This window comes from Tamandua tetradactyla, assembly GCF_023851605.1.
Source record: "Tamandua tetradactyla isolate mTamTet1 chromosome 22 unlocalized genomic scaffold, mTamTet1.pri SUPER_22_unloc_1, whole genome shotgun sequence".
NCBI lineage: Eukaryota > Metazoa > Chordata > Mammalia > Pilosa > Myrmecophagidae > Tamandua > Tamandua tetradactyla.
In genome coordinates, this window is record NW_027518251.1 from 2,090,817 (window position 1) to 2,110,634 (window position 19,818).

The following is a 19,818-nucleotide window of genomic DNA, read 5'->3' on the forward strand; positions in this document are numbered from 1 at the left end:
TACCTTTACCATGGTCATAATACTGGAAGCATAAACCATACAGTAACTATCCTTTTATGTCTGTCTTATTTCATTTAGCATTATGTCCTCAAGGCTCTTCCATATTGCCATGTACTTCTGGTCATCATTTCATCTTATTGCTGCGTAATATTCCATCTTATGTATATAACACATCTTGATAATCCACTCACCTGTTGATGGGCACTTGGATTATTCCATCTTTTGGTGATTGTGAATAATTCTGCTATGAATATCTGTGTGCCAATGTCTGTTTGTGTCACTACTTTCAGCTCTTCTGAGAACATACCAAGCAGTTGGATTGCCAGGTCATTGGGAAACTTGATATTTTGTTTCCTAAGTAACCACTAAAATGTCTTGCATAGTAGCTGTTCAAATTTGCATTCCTATCAGCAATGAATAGGTGTCCCATATTCTCTCCAATATTTGTAGTTTCCTGTTTATTTAATAGTAGTCATTCTTATAGTTGTGGGGTGGTATCTCATTGTAGTGTTGATCTGCATTTCCCTTACAGCTAAAGAGAATGAGCATCTTTTCAAATGCTTTTTAGCCTTCTGTATTTGCTTTTCAGAAAAATACTTATCATATCTGTAGCCAATTTTATAATTGGGTTGTTTGTTCTTTTGTTTGTATGTTGTATGATTTCATTATGTATACATGATATCAAAGATTTATCCAATGTGTGATTTCCAAATATTTTCTCCCATTGAGTTGGCTGCCTCTTCACCTTTTTGAGAAAATCATTTGAGGCACAGAAGCATTTTATTTTCAGGGGTTCCCATTTATCTATTTTTCCTCTTGTTACTTATGCTTTGGGTGTAAAGCTTAGGAAGCAATGTCCTATTAGTAGGTCTTTAAGATGTTTCCCTACATTTTCTTCTAGGAGCTTTATGGTACTAGTTCTTATATTTAGCTGTTTGATGCACTTTGAGTTAATTTTTGTATAGAGTGTAAGATAAGAGTCTTCTTTCATCCTTTTGGGTATTGATATCTAGTTCTTGCATGTCCATTTACTGTCAAGACTATTTTGTCCCAGTTCAGTGGATTTGGGGGCCTTGTTGAAAATCCATTGATCATGGACTTGGTGGTTTATTCCTAAACTGTCATTTCTAATCTATTGGTTAATATTTCTATCTTTCTGCCAGTATTATGCTGTTTAGACCACTGTGACTTTATAAAAATTTTAAAATCAGGAAGTGTTAATCTTCCCATTTGATTCTTTTTTTTAGGGTGCTTTTAGCTATTTGGGGTCTGTTTCCCTTCCAGATGAGTTTAGTAACTATCTTTTCCAAGTCTTCAAAATAGGTTGTTGGGTTTTGATTCACACTGTGTTGGATCTGTAGATCAATTTGGGTAAAATTGACATCTTAACTATATTTAACCTTCCTATCCATGAAAAGAGGGATTATCTTTCCACCTATTTAGATCTTCCTTGATTTCTTTTGAAAATGTTATGTAGTTTTCTGTGTACATATCTTTTATATACCTAGTAAAGCTCATTCCTAAGTACTTGATTCTTTTACTTGCCATTTTGAATGGATTTTTTTCCTTAATTGACTCCTCCATTAGGTCATTCCTTTTGTATAGAAAGTTATTGATATTTGCACATTAATTTCATATCATGCAAGCCTGTTGAATTTATTTACTGTCTCAAGTAATTTTGTTGTAGTTTTTTCAGGATTTTCAAAGTATAGCATAATGTCATCCACAAATAATGAAAGTTTTATATCTTTCTTTCCCAGTTGGATACCTTTTATTTCTTTTTCTTGCATGATTTCTTTAGCTAGAACTTATACTTCAATGTTGAATAATAGTGGTAACAGAGGGCATTGTTGTCTCATTTGTGATCTTAGGGGAAAATGTTTCTCTCACTCTCCATTGAGTATAATGCTGGCTGTAAGCTTGTCATATATGCCCTTTGTCATAAGGAGAAAATTAGCTTTGATTCCAAACTTTTGAAGAGTTTTTATCAGAAAAGGATGTTGAGTTTTGTCAAATGCTTTTTCAACATTAATTGAGGTGATCATGTGATTTTCCTCTTTTGATTCTGACTTGTTAATGTGATGTATTATATTAATAGATTTTCTTGTGTTGAACCATCCTTGCATTGCTGGTATAAATCCCATTTGGCCATGGTGTATAATTATTTTACTGTGTGGTTGGATTTGATTTGCTAGTAGTTTTTTTTGAGAACTTGTTTTAAATCTATGTTCATTGGGGATATTGGCCTGTAGGTTTCCTTTCTTATACCATCTTTACCCAGTTTGGTATCAAAGTGACGTTAGCTTCATAAAATGAGTTAGGCAGTGTTCCATTTCCTTCAATTTTTTGTAAAAGTTTGAGCAGGATTGGTGATAGTTATTTGTGGAATGTGCAATAATACTCCTCTGTGAAGCCATCTGTCTGTGGCTTTTCTTTATAGGAAAAATTTTCATAAATAATTGAATCTCTTTAGTTGTGATTGGTTTGTTGAAATCATCTGTTTCTTCTTTAGTCAGTGCAGTTTGTTCATGTGTTTCCAGGAATTTGTCCATTTCATCTAAGTTGTCTAGATTGCTGGCAAATATTTGGTCACAGTACCCTCTTATGATTTTTTTTTATTTCTTTATGGTTTGCGGTAAACCTTTCATTTCTGATGAAATTTTTTTTGTCAGCTTTTCTAGATGTCCATTGATTTTCTCAAATGACCATTTTGTTTATTGCTTCTTTCTGTTATTCTTTTGCTCTCTCATTCATACAATTCTGCTTTAATCTTTTTTATATATTTTCTTCTATTTGCTTCAGGACTAGTTTGCTGTTCTTTCTCGAGTTCCTCTAGGCAAATAGTTGTGTTCTCAATTTTTGCTCTTTCTTCTGTTTAACATAAGTATTTAGGGCAATAAATTTCCCTCTCAGCCCAGACTTTGCTGCATCCCATAATTTCAGATAATCTTTATTCTCATTTTGATTCATCTCCAGAGAGCTGCTGATTTCTCTACTAATTTCTTCTGTGACCTACTGGTTGTTTAAGAGTATGTTATTTATTCTCCATATATTAGTGAAAATTCTCATTCTTGTGGTTATTGATATCTATCTTCACTCCATTTGATCAGGAAGGTGCTATGAATAATTTCAATGTTTTTGAATTTAGAAAGACCTGTTTTGCGCTCCAGCATATGATATATCCTGGAGAATGTTCCATGAACAGTAGAGAAAACATATATCCTGGTGTTTGGGGGTGTAATGACCTATATGTGTTTGTTAGGTCTAATTCATTTAGCAAGTTGTTTCACTTCTCTATTTCCTTGCTAATCTTCTGTCTGGTTCTATCTATAGAGGAGAGTTATGTATTGAAATCCCCTGCTCTTATTATTGGAATGGCTATTGCATCCTTCAGTTTTGCCAATGTTTTCCTTATGTACTTAGGAGCTCCTTGATTGGGATTATAAACATTTATGATTGCTATTTCTTCTTGGTGAATTGTCCCTTTTATTAATGTATAGTGTCCTTCTTTGTGTCTTATAATATCTTCACATTTAAAGTCTACTTTGATTTTACTATAGCTACTCCTGCTTTATTTGGTTAAAGCTTATACAAAACATCTTTTTCCATCCTTTCACTTTCAAACTATTTGTATTCTTGTGTCTAAGATGAGTCTCTTATAAGAAGCATATAGCTGGATTATAATTCTTAATCCATTCTGCCAATCTGTATCTTTTAATTGGTAAGTTTAGTCTGTTAACATTCAAAGTTATAGATGTAAATGCACTTCTTGAATCCAACATCTTATCCTTTGAATTTTATTAGTCAGATCTATATAAATTTTTCCCACTTCCTCTTTTATCCTTTATGTTACCCTTAGTGGTACTCTAAAATTCTGTGCTCTCCTCCAGTCTTCCCTCTCTCATCATTTTTTTTTTTTAAACAGAAGAACTTCCTTTAGTATTTCTTGTAGGGCCAATTTATTGTTGACAGATTCTTTCTGGATTTGCTTGTCTGTGAAAATGTTAATCTCTCCTTCATTTATAAGGGCATTTTGCCTGGGTACAGAATTTTTGGCTTGATGTTTTTCTCTTTCAAGATCTTAAATATATCATACTACTGCCTTCTCAACATCCATAGTGCCAGCTGAGTAGTCCAAACTATAGGGTTTCCCTTGTATGTAGTAGATTGTTTTTCTTTTGCGGCTTTCAAGATTTTATGCTTCTCTTCAACATTTGTCTGACTGATTAGTATGTGTCTTGGGGAATGCCTATTTGCATTTAGACTATATGGAGATTATTGGATTTCTTTTATTTGCATATTTATATCCTTTTAAGGTTGGGAAGTTTCCCCCCATTGTGTCCTCAACTAATCTTCCTAGCCCTTTACTCTTCTCTTCTTCTTCTTGGACTATGATGATGCTTATATTTGTGCCCTTTGTTTTGTCCATCATTTCTCTAAGATCCAATTCAAATTTTTCCATCTCTTTTGCCATTTGCATTTTGTATGTTTCAAATCAGTTGCCTTGTCCTCTAGTTCACTTATTGTTTCTTCTGCCTATTCAAATGTGCTGTTGTGTGCTTCTAGTATATTTTCTATTTGCTCTACAGCATCTTTAATCCCTGTGATATCTGCTATTTTTCTATTTATTCTTTCACATTCTTTTTTATGCTTTTCAAGTTTCTTCTTGATCTCTTTTATGTCATTAGCCATCCTATTAAGTTTATTAATTTATTAAATAAAGTGAACATCTTTGATAACTTGTTCCAAAGTCTGTGTTTCCACCAGTGTTTTAATTGAGTTATTTGGCTAGACTATATCTGTCTGCATTTTGGTATGCTTAATGGTCATCTTTTGCTCTCAATGCATGTAAATATCATGATAGTGTTTCTTTGGATGTTGATTTCATTCAGTAGTCTAAAGCTTTATATTTGTAGGATGGCTGTACAGCAGAGTGTGGGCTATGGTGTGGGTACAACAGTGTGGCAATGGGTTGCAGCACAGGTATAGTCACTGGTTGGGGACACTATGCTGGTCCCTGTGAGCATAGGATGCAGGGCACAGTGTTTTGAAGGTGTAAGTGTGGGGGACCAGCCTTAGTGCACAGGAATAGAGTGTGGCATGGGGCACACTGAGAGAAGGTACAGAGGAAGGCAAATGGGAAGGATTGTATGCATGCACAGGTGCTGATGTGTGGGCAGGTTGTGGGTGGGTGCATGGTGTTTGGGGTTTGTGTCTATCAGGGTGTATAGTAGGTGGTACAGAGATCAGGGCACAGGGAGGACAGGGCTCATGTGAGGAAGGGGCCCAGGATGAAGATATGGGAGTGTGTAGGGGCAGGGCACAGGTCATGGGGTTTAAATACGTGGGTCAGGGGCAGGTGATATCAGGTGGATGGACCCTGGTGCAGGGGTGCAGGTACAGGGGTGACCACATGTGTATGGTGGGGCCTATGTAGCACAGGTGTGCATGTTGGCACCTGCCAGAGATCTTGTACCAGGGGATGGGGCAAGGGTGCACATTTGTGGTACAGGGGTGTGGGATGCAGGACCAGAGTGGTGGGTACACAGATATCTGGGCACCTGGAGATGGGGAGATGTGGCTGAGTGTGTGCACATATCTGTGGGGTGGGGCCCTGATGTGTGCTGTTGAAAGAGGCAGGACTCTGGTTGCAGGTGGCAATGACTGGGTATGCGCCTGTGTAGGGTGGGGGTAGGAGTGACCCAGATGTGCATGCTCATTGAAAGAGGCACTCTCCCTACCTGATTGCAAATGTAGTCAATTATGGATGCTGTTAATATGGTCATGGTTTAAGTCCATGAAATGTCTTCACACTGAGAGACAGGCCAGCACTTGCCCATACAACTGTGTACTAGCACCTGGCCAAGTTGACTCATGAACATAACCATCACAGATGGAAACAATGAATGTGTCAACCAATGAATGTATGGATAAAAAATGTCACATATACCTTTGATGGAATATTACTCAGCAGTAAGAAGGAATGAAATCCTGAAGCACATGACAACATGGATGAAACCTGGGGACATTATGTGGAGTGAAATAAATTAGAGATGAAATGGCAAATAGTGTTTAATTTCACTAATATGAATGAATTAAAATATGAAACTCATCATCATATAATTAGAATATAGGTTACCAAGAGACAGAATGAGTCTGGAGAATGGGGAGCAGTTTCCTAATGTCTATTGTTTCTAATGAGTTGACATTAAATACTTAGAAATGGATGTAGCTGATGGTAGCTCATTTTTGAGGTTATAATATTTTTTTAACTGTGGCGGATATTTCTGAAAGGGGTTGTTTAAAGTCAAGTACATCACCAGAAGGAAAGCTGGATGTTAAAATATGGGACTGTAACACAGTGAACCTTGTGATAGATAATGTATATGGTAACATTATAAACATAAATATGTTCTTTCATAAACTATTACAGGGTTATGATACTTGGACAAAGAGTTAATAATAGAGTGGTATATGGGGAAAAGTACCTATCTAAAACTACGAACTACAGATAATAGTAATATCTTAGTATTCTTTCATTTAATATTCCTCACCAATGCTAAGTGTTAAAATAGTGGGGAGAAAAAGGGATATAGGTTGTTCTGAATTTTCTTTTTTAATGCCTATGTTATTTTTCTCTTTGAAATAATGAAAATGTACTAATATTGATGCTGATGATTACCAAACTAGGTGATTCCTGTGAGACTTTGTATACTTTGGATGGGTTATACTGTATATGAAGATATCTCAATAAAATTTTCAGTCTAAACAAAATTTTCAAAATAAATATATATAATAAACATCCATCTTTAGAATTTCCCCCCAGTCCTTGAAGCCATTTCAGAAAACGGCATTTACTCAAGGAAATCTGTAGCTGATGCAACTGAAGTCCTGCACTCCACTTCTCAGGCTCTCTCTCAGAGGGAAAACAGGCTTTTGCCATTCAACTCAACTCTTGCCTTGGGAAAATCCTCTTTCTGCAAAGGATTCCTTTTCTTCCACAGCTGATCTCCTTGCTCCAATGGGGAAATTACATAAAATTTGCACAATGATATTCTGCGCATAGATTGTAAGACCACTACTGAAAGGAATGCAAGTTCCAAGGTGGCTACAAATGAAAAAAAGATGAACATTGGAGATCCACTGAAGGAGAAGCTCCTAGACCATAGAACATATTACTGGCTATTCAACAGTGAAGAATGCACACCTGACACTATGGCAAAGGAAATAAAATCTTCTGTGTGATGATATCTATGACCAAGTTCAAAGACATCACATAGAATTCTCAGTGACTTAAACCATGCAGAAATTAAATTTTTAGAAGAGAATTCAATAAATTTCACAAGAACACTATAAATGCTGTGTGGATAGTCTCAAACTCCAACCCTATCCTTACAGCAGAAAAGTCCAAAGCATTTTTAGACTTTAGACTAAACTTAGACTAAAGCTAAGTTTAAAGCATTTATTTATTCATACAAATATTTTTTATTACTTCCCAGTATAGTTATGGGTAGTGAGAAAGCAGATTTAGTAGCTAGAAACCTATGACATTATGATCAGAGATACTACATTCCAGTGAGATGATAAACTATGTGCTACTAAATACATAATAAAGAAATTATTCCATGAAGTTGCAAGTGCTGTAAAAGAATTATGATAGGCAGTATAGTGGAATATGGGACTGTCCTCTTGATGCTTGATAGATAAATAAATGTGTGTGTGTGTGTGTATAATATTTAATATATATTGAACAACTGATGTTTTCAAGCATCACATATCTGAACAACTTTTTTTTGTACTTGCCCAGAAGCACCCAGTCATCTTGGGTGAAGTCTATAGCTATATCATCAAGGTCAAATGTTCCTAAAACATGGTGAATATTATATTCAATCCAGGACCAAACATACCAATGTTCAAAAGATGATGATCAAGATAACAGCACTGGGAGAGTGCCTCTATATTTCTAGACTTAGACTGTTTGAGGTTCCAGTCAAATATTCCTCGTTTGACCTGGAATATGCACATTCTTAAGAGATTTCTCATCATTTTAATGGAATAGCACATGAGGTATTATGTGAAATATCCTAGGAATTTCATCAATAGACTTCCAATAATCCAGTGACTTCCAAATTGTTGATAATGAAATTTGTACTTGAGAATATATAAGTAAAATATTGCTCCTTACCAATTTCAAGTAAATATAAAGCTTCAACCATAATACAAGAAACATACTTGACATAATTTTTTTAATTTATTTTTTTATTAATTAATGGAAAAAAAGAAATTAACCCAACATTTAGAAATCATACCATTCTACATATGCAATCAGTAATTCTTAACATCATCACATAGATGCATGATCATCGTTTCTTAGTACATTTGCATCAGTTTAGAAGAACTAGCAACACAACAGAAAAAGATATAGAATGTTAATATAGAGAAAAGAAATAAAAGTAATAATAATAGTAAAAAAAAACAAAGAAACAAACAAAAAAAACCTATAGCTCAGATGCAGCTTCATTCAGTGTTTTAACATGATTACTTTACAATTAGGTATTATTGTGCTGTCCATTTTTGAGTTTTTGTATCTAGTCCTGTTGCACAGTCTGCATCCCTTCAGCTCCAATTACCCATTATCTTACCCTGTTTCTAACTCCTGCTGGACTCTGTTACCAATGACACATTCCAAGTTTATTCTCGAATGTCCGTTCACATCAATGGGACCATACAGTATTTGTCATTTAGTTTTTGGCTGGGCTCACTCAGCATAATGTTCTCTAGGTCCATCCATGTTATGACATGCTTCATAAGTTTGTCCTGTCTTAAAGCTGCATAATATTTCATCGTATGTATATACCACAGTTTGTTTAGCCATTCCTCTGTTGATGGACATTTTGGCTGTTTCCATCTATTTGCAATTGTAAATAACGCTGCTATAAACATTGGTGTGCAAATGTCCGTTTGTGTCTTTGCCCTTAAGTCCTTTGAGTAGATTCCCAGCAATGGTATTGCTGGGTTGTATGGTAATTCTATATTCAGCTTTTTGAGGAACCGCCAAACAGCCTTCCACAGTGGTTTCACCATTTGACATTCCCACCAACAGTGGATAAGTGTGCCTCTTTCTCCGCATCCTATCCAGCACTTGTCATTTTCTGTTTTGTTGATAATGGCCATTCTGGTGGGTGTGAGATGATATCTCATTGTGTTTTGATTTGCATTTCTCTAATGGCCAGGGACATTGAGCATCTCTTCATGTGCGTTTTGGCCATTTGTATTTCCTCTTCTGGTAGGTGTCTGTTCAAGTCTTTTTCCCATTTTGTAATTGGGTTGGCTTGCCACGGTCCAGCCACAGCAGAGGGAACGGGTTTGAAGGTGTAGAGGGTCGTCGGCGTGAGAAGAACACCAAGAGACAGCTTAGAGAATTTTTTCTGAGAAGAGTTGCTTAGATTTATTTTTGCTTAATTGATTTTATACCCTTATTCTTGGCAAAGAAACAGGTATCACAGGATCATGGTTGTGTCATGGCTTACATTTTAGGTAAAGTTATAGGTTCAGGGAAGAAAAGCGAAAGTACACGTTCTGATTTTTTTAGGAACATTTACACAAGATTTCAATAGCAGCAAGATATTGGCTTAAAACGCAGACATTGTGTTTGCAGTTTTCTGAGTTTAGACTTTCTGTTTCTATTATTCTACAGGTGAGGCTATATGTCAAGGCTTATTTTAATTTGGTTAAAGGTTAGCTTGTTTTGATTAAAAGGTTACATTGTTTATTTAGATTTTTTATTGTTTCATAGCAATGGACCGGTGCCGTGGTGGGGGAGATTGGGTGGTGATAGGTATCAGTTTTTCTAATTCTTTTATTTCCTCTTGAAGTTTTTGGACAGGTTCCCTGAACCAGGGGCAGCATGTTAAACTCCATTTTAACTGTGATTTTACTAATTGTTGTAAAAGATCTCGTTTTGTTTTAGGCCCCAAAAAGACACCAAAGGGGGCTTGATCTTCTAAGTTTTTCTATAAATGATAAAGAGTTAAATTTAACGTGCCTATCATTGACATTTACAATTCTATGGCTATCTTCATTGTAAACTCCTGTGTATGGTAATGGAGGGTCAGGGAATCTTTTCCTATTGACATTAGCTCCTTTAGGGGGTTCTCACCATTTGTCTCCAATTTTATATTTCACATTAGGTGGTCCTTGTGTGGTGGGAAGTAAATTTATAGGATGGCTCAATGCAGGGTTTTTTAATTGTAATTGTTTACTCTCTATGGGGCAATTTTCTGTGACTTGTTCTAAAAGCACTTTTGCCTGCTGCATCTGCAGCATGACTAGCTTAATGGGGGTATCCCAACCTAATTTTTCCCAAACAGTCATTAATAAAGTTTTGCAATTTGTACAATTTGTATCATTTTTTCCAATTCTTTTGCTTTCTGATTCGTTTTGATATAATGCTTGGAGCACAACCAGCAACAAGAAACACACAATTAGTGTCATTAATCCCAGTATTTTTCTATTACACCATTTTATGCCTCGTCCTCTTGTGGGGCATTGAAGGCCTTGCCACCGCCCTTCCTTTCAGGGAAACTTGTCAAACCGGGGAGGAAAAAGAGGACACGGCATTGGCTGTCTTTATGTTGTTGAGTTGAAAAATCTCTTTATAAATTCTGGATACTAGACCTTTATCTGATATGTCATTTCCAAATATTATCTCTCATTGTGTAGGCTGTCTTTCTACCTTCTTGATGAAGTTCTTTGATGCACAAAAGTGTTTAATTTTGAGGAGCTTCCATTTATTTATTTCCTTCTTCAGTGCTCTTGCTTTAGGTTTAAGGTCCATAAAACTGCCTCCAATTGTAAGTTTCATAAGATATCTCCCTACATTTTCCTCTAACTGTTTTATGGTCTTAGACCTAATGTTTAGACCTTTGATCCATTTTGAGTTAACTTTTGTATAAGGTGTGAGATATGGGTCTTCTTTCATTCTTTTGCATATGGATATCCAGTTCTCTAGGCACCATTTATTGAAGAGACTGTCCTGTCCCAGGTGAGTTGGCTTGACTGCCTTATCAAAGATCAAATGCCCATAGATGAGAGGGTCTATATCTGAGCACTCTATTCGATTCCATTGGTCGATATATCTATCTTTATGCCAATACCATGCTGTTTTGACCACTGTGGCTTCATAATATGCCTTAAAGTCAGGCAGCGTGAGACCTCCAGCTTGGTTTTTTTTCCCCTCAAGATGTTTTTAGCAATTCGGGGCACCCTGCCCTTCCAGATAAATTTGCTTATTGGTTTTTCTATTTCTGAAAATTAAGTTGTTGGGATTTTGATTGGTATTGCATTGAATCTGTAAATCAATTTAGGTAGGATTGGCATCTTAACTATATTTAATCTTCCAATTCATGAACATGGTATGCCCTTCCATCTATTTAGGTCTTCTGTGATTTCTTTTAGCAGGTTTATGTAGTTTTTTATATAGGTTTTTTGTCTCTTTAGTTAAATTTATTCCTAGGTATTTTATTCTTTTATTGCAATAGTAAATGGAATTCGTTTCTTGATTTCCCCCTCAGCTTGTTCATTACTAGTGTATAGAAATGCTACAGATTTTTGAATGTTGATCTTGTAACCTGCTACTTTGCTGTACTCATTTATTAGCTCTAGTAGTTTTGTTGTGGATTTTTCCAGGTTTTCAACATATAGTATCATATCATCTGCAAACAGTGATAGTTTTACTTCTTCCTTTCCAATTTTGATGCCTTGTATTTCTTTTTCTTGTCTAATTGCTCTGGCTAGAACCTCCAACACAATGTTGTATAATAGTGGTGATAGTGGACATCCTTGTCTTGTTCCTGATCTTAGGGGGAAAGTTTTCAATTTTTCTCCATTGAGGATAATATTAGCTGTGGGTTTTTCATATATTCCCTATATCATTTTAAGTAAGTTTCCTTGTATTCCTATCCTTTGAAGTGTTTTCAACAGGAAAGGATGTTGAATCTTGTCAAATGCCTTCTCTGCATCAATTGAGATGATCATGTGATTTTTCTGCTTTGATTTGTTGATATGGTGTATTACATTAATTGATTTTCTTATGTTGAACCATCCTTGCATACCTGGGATGAATCCTACTTGGTCATGATGTATAATTCTTTTAATGTGTTGTTGGATATGATTTGCTAGAATTTTGCTGAGGATTTTTGCACCTATATTCATTAGAGAGATTGGTCTCTAGTTTTCTTTTTTTGTAATATCTTTGCCTGGTTTTGGTATGAGGGTGATGTTGGCTTCATAGAATGAATTAGGTAGTTTTCCCACCACTTCGATTTTTTTGAAGAGTTTGAGGAGAGTTGGTACTAATTCTTTCTGGAATGTTTGATAGAATACACATGTGAAGCCGTCTGGTCCTGGACTTTTTAGGAAGCTTTTGAATGACTAATTCAATTTCTTTACTTGTGATTGGTTTGTTGAGGTCATCTATTTCTTCTTGAGTCAAAATTGGTTGTTTGTGTCTTTCCAGGAACCCGTCCATTTCATCTAAATTGTATTTATTAGCGTAAAGTTGTTCATAGTATCCTGTTATTACCTCCTTTATTTCTGTGAGGTCAGTAGTTATGTCTCCTCTTCCATTTCTGATCTTATTTATTTGCATCCTCTCTCTTCTTCTTTTTGTCAATCTTGTTAAGGGCCCATCAATCTTATTGATTTTCTCATAGAACCAACTTCTGGTCTTATTGATTTTCTCTATTGTTTTCATGTTTTCAATTTCATTTATTTCTGCTCTAATCTTTGTTATTTATTTCCTTTTGCTTGCTTTGGGATTAGTTTGCTGCTCTTTCTCCAGTTCTTCCAAGTGGACAGTTAATTCCTGCATTTTTGCCTTTTCTTCTTTTCTGATATAGGCATTTAGGGCAATAAATTTCCCTCTTAGCACTGCCTTTGCTGCGTCCCATAAGTTTTGATATGTTGTGTTTTCATTTTCATTCACCTCGAGGTATTTACTAATTTCTCTTGTAATTTCTTCTTTGACCCACTTGTTGTTTAAGAGTGTGTTGTTGAGCCTCCATGTATTTGTGAATTTTCTGGCACTCTGCCTATTATTGATTCCCAACTTCATTCCTTTATGATCCAAGAAAGTGTTGTGTATGATTTCAATCTTTTTAAATTTGTTAAGACTTGCTTTGTGACCCAGCATATGGTCTATGTTTGAGAATGATCCATGAGCACTTTGGAAAAAGGTGTATCCTGCTGTTGTGGGATGTAATGTCCTATAAATGTCTGTTAAGTCTAGCTCATTTATAGTAATATTCAGATTCTCTATTTCTTTATTGATCCTCTGTCTAGATGGTCTGTCCATTGATGAGAGTGGTGAATTGAAGTCTCCAACTATTATGGTAGATGTGTCTATTTCCCTTTTCAGTGTTTGCCGTGTATTCCTCACGTATTTTGGGGCATTCTGGTTCAGTGCATAAATATTTATTATTCTCATGTCTTCTTGTTTAATTGTTCCTTTTATTAGTAGATAGTGTCCTTCTTTGTTTCTTTAACTGTTTTACATTTGAAGTCTAATTTGTTGGATATTAGTCTAGCTACTCCTGCTCTTTTCTGGTTGTTATTTGCATGAAATATCTTTTCCCAACCATTCACTTTCAACCTATGTTTATCTTTGGGTCTAAGATGTGTTTCCTGTAGACAGCATATAGAAGGATCCTGCTTTTTAATCCATTCTGCCCGTCTATGTCTTTTGATTGGGGAATTCAGTCCATTAACATTTAGTGTTATTACTGTTTGGAAAATATTTTCCTCTACCATTTTGCCTTTTGTATTATATATATCATATCTGACATTCCTTCTTTCTACACTCTTCTCCATACCTCTCTCTTCTGTCTTTTCATATCTGACTCTAGTGCTCCCTTTAGTATTTCTTGCAGAGCTGGTCTCTTGGTCACAAATTCTCTCAGTGACTCTTTGTCTGAGAATGTTTTAATTTCTCCCTCATTTTTGAAGGACAATTTTGCTGGATATAAGAGTGTTGGTTGGCAGTTTTTCTGTTTTAGTAATTTAAATATATCATCCCACTGTCTTCTAGCTTCCATGGTTTCTGCTGAGAAATCTACACATAGTCTTATTGGGTTTCCCTTGTATGTGATGGATTGTTTTTCTCTTGCTGCTTTCAAGATCCTGTCTTTCTCTTTGACCTCTGGAATTCTAACTAGTAAGTGTCTTGGAGAATGCCTATTTGGGTCTAATCTCTTTGGGGTGTGCTGCACTTCTTGGATCTGTAATTTTAGGTCTTTCATAAGAGTTGGGAAATTTTCAGTGATAATTGCTTCCATTAGTGAAATAATTTTTTAACAGTGTCTCTGCATAGATTATTGGCCTACACAATCATCAAATTCCTCAATTGTGAAATTATTTACTCATGTATTAGGAGAGTCAATATCCAATAAAATAATGTATAAAATTCTTATTTTAAGGATACATTTTAACTAGAGGTGATAGGACACATTATTTTAAATGGCAACATATTGAATGAATATCTTGTATCTTCAGTTATGAAAAACATTTTTTTAAGAAAACCTACATCAATAGGGGTTGCCTTGCTCATCTCTACACATCTGAGGTGTTCATTTTATGATGTAAGGATGCAGAATTTAAAAGCACAACAAGGAGCTGTTTAGACTGAACTGAAAGACTCTCCTACCTTGTGTTGTATGATATCTGCCATTCTCAGTTTTTCTGGAACCTACAAAGAAAGGATCTATTATCATTATTTCACTAATATTTTCATACCATCTCTCTGATTAAGGGAAATAAAATGTTCTTGATTGTTTCTAGCCACACCACTCCTTCAAAAACTGACAGGGGACCTTAAATTTACCTACCACATTCCTTTCCTCAATACACATCTGAATATGTGGAAATAGTGCTATATTTCTGTTTCTTCTAATTTTCCTATTTGAAAACAAAGGTCAACAAAAAACAGTAAAAATCAGGCAAAGGTTGCTATGGAGGTAGTTCAGTGTTTGTTTCTTTAAGTTTTCAAATGTTCAAATATATTCAATATAAATGTTAATAAGATTGAAACTGGAGAAAATTAATGATATACTATGGCATTCTCTGACTTAAACTGCTTTCATGCTCCCCTTGAAACTCAATGCATATTATATTGGTTTGGTTGAACTCACCTGATGAAACATTAGCCTCCCTAGTGGGACTAATGTGACTCTAAACTTCTGCTCTTTCTTAATTTTATGTAAATTCTAATTTCCTAGAAATAAGGAGTCTAAACTTCTAATATTTCTAAATTAAAAATGAGTTTGTAGAATTAAACCCAAATGATTTTTAAAAGTTTTCAGTTCACATAATTCATACAAAACTCCATCAAACAAGAGTTGTTTAATATTAGTTAAACAATAACAGCTATGTCTTATAAGTTTCAGTGTTAAGTACAATATAAGTAAAGAATTTTATTCTACTTATGTATGTTCTTCCTACATAGGTTTACTGAACAAATAAGCTAGCACTGTATCTTTAAGGTAATGAAAAATGTAAATATATGTTTAACCAGATTGTTATTATTTTGAAAAATTTCACTTACAAAATAATTGTATTTTGTAAGATGGTGGCTTGAAAAGTGATTTAATATCCTTTTTGTAACTTCAGTATGCAAAGTATGCATGATGTGGTTTTGCTAAGGAAAATGAGAGTAACTTATTTCCTTTCAGAAAAATAACTGGTTCCTGCAAAATGATGAATAGGAATGTGCAGGACAAAATTGATGGATGTAGAAAGTTGTGGAAGACTTGTTGGAAAGGAATTGTATTTGTTGTGGCTAAGGTTAGCTAAGATTTGGTAGTTTTATAAAATTTTTATGATTTTCACATCAAATGTATCTTCTTGCAAAGCTAGAATTTGGTTTTCACTCTGTTAAAATGAGAAAGATTTGAGGCTTCCAAATAAGCAAATTAACCTTAGGGACAGTATGCTGAATAAAATGTCAGAAACAAAAAGACACATATTATCATGCTTCACTCATATAGATTAATTATGATACATAAACCCAGAGAATTGAAGTTGAAAGCATGGGCTTTCAGGTCAGGGCCTATTGTAAAGGTGTCCAGATTGTAAGTTCTTACAGCAGTAACATATATTCAGGAGTTGCAGCTGATATTTCTAAATTCTGAGATACTGAGCTATTTGTATAAAACCTGGTCATTCTCTGAAAATTTTCGTGTATATATATATATATATATATAAAGTTAGAGCACTGAAACTATAAAAGTATATATATGTAAGTTAGAGCACTGAAAGTATGAAAGTCTACATTATCCAATTCAACACCTGTTAAATAAAAGCTGAAATAGCTATTAGACTCTATCTGGAGATATGAATGAAGCTGATCTGGATAGGACTAAGGTAAATCAGCATACTAGATAAAGGATGATATGGCTATTATTTTCAAATTCCAACCTCTGTGAAGCTCTGTGTCAGGCAAAATGGAGAGATGTTTATTTGGTGCAAAATTTATATTTTGAGTAGCACATTTTATAACTTAACTTCTAAGGTCAGTTGACTTGAATAACATAATTACATGGGATCTTGAATAGGATATGACCTCTTGTTGGTCTGTCCTAGTTTGTATGATGCCCCAATGTATCCCATAGTAATGTGGGCAGGGAATAAAAATGTATCTGCAAAGCCCCCTTAGGGGACTGGGGAGAAAGGAGGAAGTATTCAATGTCCCCTCTAGGAAATTCCTGATATTCTCACAAGTAGTGGGGACAACAAATTTAATAAGACTGAGCCCTCAATATTGGGGCTCACCCTATGAAGCTTATTCCTGAAAAGTGGATGCTAAGTCTACAGATAATTATACCTAAAAGTCACCCTCAGAGAGCCACTTTTGTTGCTCAAATTGGCCTCTCTCTCTAAGCCAATTTGGAATGCACTGACCTCTCCCCTACATGGAACATGACTCCCAGGGGTGTAAAGCTTCCTGGCAATGTGGGACCTGTCTCCCAGGGATGAGACAAGACCTAGCATCATGGAATGAGAAAGCCTTCTTGACCAAGAGGAGGAAGGGAGAAATGAGACAAAATAAAATCATAGTGGCTGAGAGATTTCAGAGTCAGGGGTTGTCCTGGAGGTTACTCTGACTCATTATATAGATGTCTCTTTTAAGTTTATGGTATATTGGAGTGGCTAGAGGAAAGCACCTGGAACTCTTGAACTGTGTTCCAACAGCCTTGATTCTCAAAGAAGATTGTATAACTATATAGCTTTTACAATGTGCCTATGTGCTTGTGAAAATCTTGTATATGATGCTCCTTTTATCCACAGTATGGGGAGATGAGTGAAAAAATAAGGATAAAGAGTATATAAATAACAGGGTGAGATAAAGGGTAAAACTTGGGTGGATCGTCATATTGTGGGTCAATGAGAGAGAGGGGAAGTTGCCGGGGATTAACTCAGCCAGGCGGCGGACTGGTACACTGGGTGGTTTTGGGGGCGAGCTCGCAGGGAATTAACCTGGGTAAGCTGGAGCCAGTGCTTTCCCCAGCCGGCGGTCGCAAGAAAAGTCTTCACTGAGGCCAGATTCAGGTTAGAGCTTTATTGATACACACCGGGATGGGCCACCCGGGAACCCGAGGAGTGAGACGTCTGGGGTCCGAAGACCCCGGGGCTCGGATGACCCAGAGCGGGGTAAGCATGGGGCTTAAGTACTCTTGGGGAGGGGTGGAGTCTTGGGCGCACACGTCAGGGGGAGACAGCCACTCACACAAGCCAGGCGGCAGTTGCTAAGCTTTAGGCAGGTGTGGAGCTAGAATTAGGAATAGAGAAGCGAGGAGAAAAACAGGAAAGGCTGTGGGTTTGTGGCGAGCTACGGAAGTGGGCGGTCTACGACAAGAGGGGGAAGGGGGGAACAGAGAGGGGGGTTACAGGTACGGAGGGCAGAGAGTGAATGTAGAGAGGGAGAGAAGGATTAAAAAATTTTAAGCATGGCTAGGCTCCAGTCCCTGAGAAATATGCCACAGGAAGTGATGTGGGATGTATGAGTTTTTTAAATTTTCTTTTTAACTCTTTTTCTGGAAGAATGCAAATGTTCAAAAAATGAACATGCAGAAGAATACAAAACTAAGTTATGATATTGATATTGTGGGCTATTGATTGTATAATGTGTTTGGACCTTATGTGTATGAATGTTTCTAAATGAAAATATTGAAAAAACAATGATCATAAAATTAACTGGAAACAGAATGAAATATTTTTGACTCAAAAATTTGAAGATGTCTTAGATTATTGTTTGCTCTTATTTAGAAGCTATAAAATATTTTTAACCATTTGAGTGATCTGCCTAGATGGCAAATATTCTATGTTATCAGAAAACTACACAAATTGAAATTTATATTGACCTCATAGTCTCGTTATTTTAGGCAATGTTTTCTCACTTGTATGAAACTAAGTCTTTTAAAAATCATAGTAACTCCTATATTTATTTATTTTCTTATCCGTATATTTACCTTTAATTGAGTTTGTTAATGTTACAGAGTTCCTGCACTGCCACAGCCTTGCCTGAGAATTCAGAGAAAGAAATGGTGAGATAGACAGCCTCATCTACCCATTGTACAGTATATTAAAACTTGATTCATGTGCATTTTTGATAATTTCAGAATCTGTTAAACAGTTGTAACAGGAGTTGAAATTTTACATCTGCTGCAGATCTTCAGATTTCTAGTACAGTATACCATTAAATAACATTTCCACATTCATCTAAGTTCATTCTTCAAAAATATAAATACCCAATGCTATTTTGCTGGAAAGATTCATACTTTTCAGGAAAAATATTTGACTAATATCTAAGAGGTAACTTAAGGTTTTTGTTTTCAAATGAAGTCTTCAGTTTAACCAAGAATTCATTGTGTCTCTTTTAATCATTCAACCTCTCCTTGGTTCTGCTACTTTCCCAAATAAATGAGAAGGCAAGTGTCATTCCTGGCTCCTCAATATGCAAAGTTTACAAACAATGCAAACTTTATTGCCCGGAACAGGTTGTCAGTTCCTGTCAGGAGATACCACAATCTTCTTAGGAGTCCAATTCCTGTTCATTTGGAGAGTCAGGGTGAAATAAAGGGGTAATGTGGAGAGCTCTCAAGATGGCAGTTTAGTGATGTGTGGAATTTAGTTCATCCTCCAGAACAGCCAGTAAATATCCAGGGAAAGTATAAAAGAACAACTGGGGCCACAACAGTGACTGGACACACAGTGTACACCAGTATGGACAACTAGAGGAGCTGTGATCCCAGGCAGAATCATGAGTCTCACAAGCCATGGAGGTGGGCACCCCTCCACCACAGGCTTGTTCCCAGAGTGGAAAGAAAAGAGACTTTAATAACAACAAGGGGCTGAGCTCAACCAAGATCAAATTGTGGAATTAATTACCAAATTCTGACTACTAAAAATAGGCCCCAGCTCAGTTAAACCTTGCATAAAAGCTAAAGTTACTAGTATTTGTCATGACACAGAGGGGACAGGGCTGATGGAAAATAAAGAGGTTTTTTGATAGGACAGCACAAAACACTTGAAAAGTTCTGGACTCCTTAAAAAAAGGGGGGGCACATAGGACCTGCAGATACATAGAGCAATGTACCAACTTAAGCTCTTGATTAACAAATCTGAGAAATGGGGATCCTGCTGTGAATAGGAATTTTTTCTTTCTTTCTTTTCACTGTGATTTTACTGCTTATCTGCTCTTTAGATATAACTGCAGGGCTTCTCTGGCTCCAACTGCACTAGGCAAGGACAAAATTAAACTTGTCT

The 19,818-nt window shown here is 35.9% G+C and overlaps 1 long non-coding RNA gene across 1 annotated transcript in view; it reads left to right on the forward strand.

Annotated features, from left to right (window-relative positions):
* Positions 1 to 18,649, forward strand: part of LOC143672907 (uncharacterized) — a 38,909-nt gene extending 20,260 nt beyond the window's left edge. The window contains exon 3 of the long non-coding RNA XR_013170097.1: positions 18,549 to 18,649. This is a non-coding gene — a long non-coding RNA (uncharacterized LOC143672907). The remainder of the gene's footprint in view (positions 1 to 18,548) is intronic.
* Positions 18,650 to 19,818: the final 1,169 nt, after the last annotated feature.